Source organism: Phaenicophaeus curvirostris, chromosome 1 (genome assembly GCF_032191515.1).
Source record: "Phaenicophaeus curvirostris isolate KB17595 chromosome 1, BPBGC_Pcur_1.0, whole genome shotgun sequence".
NCBI lineage: Eukaryota > Metazoa > Chordata > Aves > Cuculiformes > Cuculidae > Phaenicophaeus > Phaenicophaeus curvirostris.
Window position 1 is genome coordinate 66,891,942 of NC_091392.1, and position 3,196 is coordinate 66,895,137.

Consider the following 3,196-nt stretch of genomic DNA (forward strand, 5'->3'; position numbering starts at 1 on the left):
ATGCCACTGGATTCGGAGTCCTGCAGTGGAGCTGGGGCAGGCCCTGTGGGTGTCGCCAAAGGGCCGGGAAGCCCAGGTGACGGTGTTCTTGCAGACTTGGGTGCCAGGCTGCTTGCTCTGTTCTAGGTGCAAATGAGAAAATGGGAGGGGTTTCTTTTTCCCTGTCTTCAAGTATATTGAAGCAATCCTAAACTGCAGGGTCGAATTACCCCGAACTGCATGACATGACTTCTTTTTTAGTGGATCTCTGGCAGCTGGCAGAGGAAAGGCAGTAGGTTTGTATTTACAGAAGGGCAGAGAAAATCGCTATCACTTGTGTTGCTTGTCCCCTTCCCAAAAGTGCCTCAATCTCTGTCCTCGAGTGGCCTGTACCTTACCAAAATATCTACCTTGGACCCAGTCTTTCTTCACTTTATCCTTGTCTGCAGCACACCCTAAAGCTGAGATGCTGAAACAGCAGAGGACTGGCTCTACAAAAGCTGCGGAATACTTAAGGAACTGCAGAGGGTAGCGTGATAAACAAGGAGCTGTCAAGGAAAGGCTTTCAAGATCAGGTGCAACTTAAATTTCAGGTGTGCTTAACTCTAGGCTGTGCTCACAAGCCAGGCAAGGGCTTTCTTCAGAAAGCATTCCTGGAACAACGGGCTAGGGGAAGACTGAAACCCAGAATCCCTGTGTTGTGTAGAAGCCCAGAGCACAGCCAGAGCCATGGCCCTGCCTGTTGCAGCGATGCCTCACGTGAGAGCCTGAGGGAGGGCCCAGGCAGCGCTGAGCTGCTCACACAGAGAGAGGCAGGTTGAAAACTTCAGCTTTTGGTTCTCGTCGGGTTAGGTGGATGCTGAGTTGGGGGTTCTCAGTGTGATAAGTTGTCCGCTGAAAAATACTGAGAATACCTTGGCTCTGAAATAGTAGATCTGGCCCAGTGAAACAAGTGAGAGACCAGACAGCCCGACCTGTGCAGCTGTCTGTCCATTCAGGTGTGAAGCAGCTGCCGGCTCCTGGCACAGAGCCAGCTGATGCAGTGGAAGCACATTCGTGGTTTAGTCTTGCACCTGGCTTTGGATGCTGGTTTGACCTTCTGGCTGGAGGTGAAGTGCTGTCATCGTGGTGTTTGCAGTTGGCTGGTTCTTTTGTAACTTCTAGAGAGCAAATTACTGCTCTAAGAATCCATCCTTGCTGTTCGTGAGGGCCTGATTTTTATTTCACTCTGGCTGGGGGCTCAAGGGCCGGCTGAACGCTGGATGCTCTCGCACAGGGCATGTTCTGTTGCCAGAATCCCGTTTCCTTCCTTTCCATGCAGCTCTGAGCACAGCTACGCAAACCCTTGGGACTGTATTTTTAAAGTAGGCAACGCTTTCTAATGGTCACAAATGAAAAATTCCATTAGCACTAAACAAGCAAGGTTCTGAAGTTCGGTCTTTTTTTCATTTTAACGACTGTAGTAGACAAAATAATCTGAGGTCATAAACCTTCCTACATTTAACGTGCGCTACAGTGATACAGCAGCGCTAGCAAAGCCCTTAGTAAGGTAGATGTTGCTCTTCTGTCAAAAAGTAGCAGTGCTTCTGGCAGCGTCGTATCTCATTCACTGAACCCAGAGCAACCTCTGCTGCACAGTTTGAGTGCAATTACCAGGTCCTTTTGCTGTGAAATGTAGGGGTGGGGTTGGAGGGGTGACCAGGGCCCAGCTGCTGTGCCTGGGTGGAGCCCAGGTCTTCAGCAGAACATCTCATTCCGGGTGCGATCCCTGCTGGAGCTCAGCTGCTTGAGAGGCACACTAGGAGTGGTGGCTGCTGCCGTAGGTTACACAACAGGAGATCCGCGTTTCCCAGTGAAACCAGGGAGGTGAGGCACATGATGTCCTGTACCTGTTGAAGGCAGAAGCTGTGCATGGCTTTAATTTGGCTCGGTCTGCCTGATGTGAGCACTGGGAAGGTCACGGGAACATTACTGCTCTGGCCTAACGCTTGTGTCTGTGCTTCAAAGTACAAGCTTTCTATGCCATAAAAACGGGGGGGGGGGGGGGGGGGGGGGCGGTATTTCTGTAAGATCTGCACCCCCACTGCTCGACTCTGGCAGCTCACGCTCAGGCCCAGCCAGAGCAGGGGCTGCAGGCGAGCACTAAGGCAACAGCACTTGGGTTACGGCAGCTGCCGTGAACTCTTCCGCCCGGCATGCTTGGCCAGGGAACGAGAACGCACCAGCTCAGAAGGGGTCGGTGGTGGCATCGCCAGCACAGCCAGGGGAGCCGCACGCAGCAGTGCTCAGATCCACCTCCTTAAGTTAAATAACTTTATCGCTTTTCTTTCCTACTTAGAGCTGACCCTTGCTTGGTCTCTTAGGTAGGCTGACTTGCTTCCTCCGAGCTAGAGGTCTATGGTTACGCTGTAGAAGTGGGGGAGCTATAGTGAGCTTCCAGTGGAAGCTGCTTTTGATCTCCCTGCGGTATCTGCAGGGGAAGGAAGGCAGGCACGCTGTTGGGATGTGGACAGAACCAGCGGCAGAGGATGCATCTTACTGCTGTACCTTCAGCGGGTCTCTCCCCATTTTTAACCTGCATTGTAAGCTTTTATTCAGGCATAAAGCTAAAGCTCACTCAGCCCAAAAGAACGCCCCTTGGTTTGTGAAGCAGCAAAGGCTAATGGGGCTGACTCTAAGCACGCGCTAGGGGATATCTTCTGCTGGGTGTAAGCAGATAGTGACAGCCTCGCAGGGATTTTGGATTCTGTTCTCAAGAGGCCTGCCTGGGGTAAGAGACCCAGACTAGTTCTCAAGTCACCCATTATCCAAGGAACTGGTCATGTTGTTCCTTTTAATATGCAAGTGCGGCCCTCTTGGGGAAAACTGTCTAAAGCTTCTTGTGCCATTTGATTAATCAAAGTGTTTCCACCTTTACAAGAAAGTCCCTTCCAGCTTCATTGTTCTGTATTCAGTTGGAGTGACGGGGTGTGTACGACTTTTCCCTCTGCTGATGGGACACTGCTGTAAGACCATGACCCCAGGTTGCACTTTAATAAATGGTACAGTTTTCAAATACAGCGCGTAGCCTGCTCCTGTGCTTCTTTCCCCCTCCCTGTTCTGGTGCAGGCACAGGTTTTACCAAAGCGTCGCTGTAGCGGCAGCTGCATCACGAACAGTAGGGAATTGGAGGAATGCCACAAGAACTTGCACAAAAAACTGACAGCACCAAAAGAGA

The 3,196-nt window shown here is 51.3% G+C and overlaps 1 protein-coding gene across 7 annotated transcripts in view; it reads right to left on the reverse strand.

Moving 5' to 3' along the window:
* Window positions 1-3,196, reverse strand: part of MICAL3 (microtubule associated monooxygenase, calponin and LIM domain containing 3) — a 571,168-nt gene that overhangs the window by 361,352 nt on the left and 206,620 nt on the right. The window lies entirely within an intron of this gene.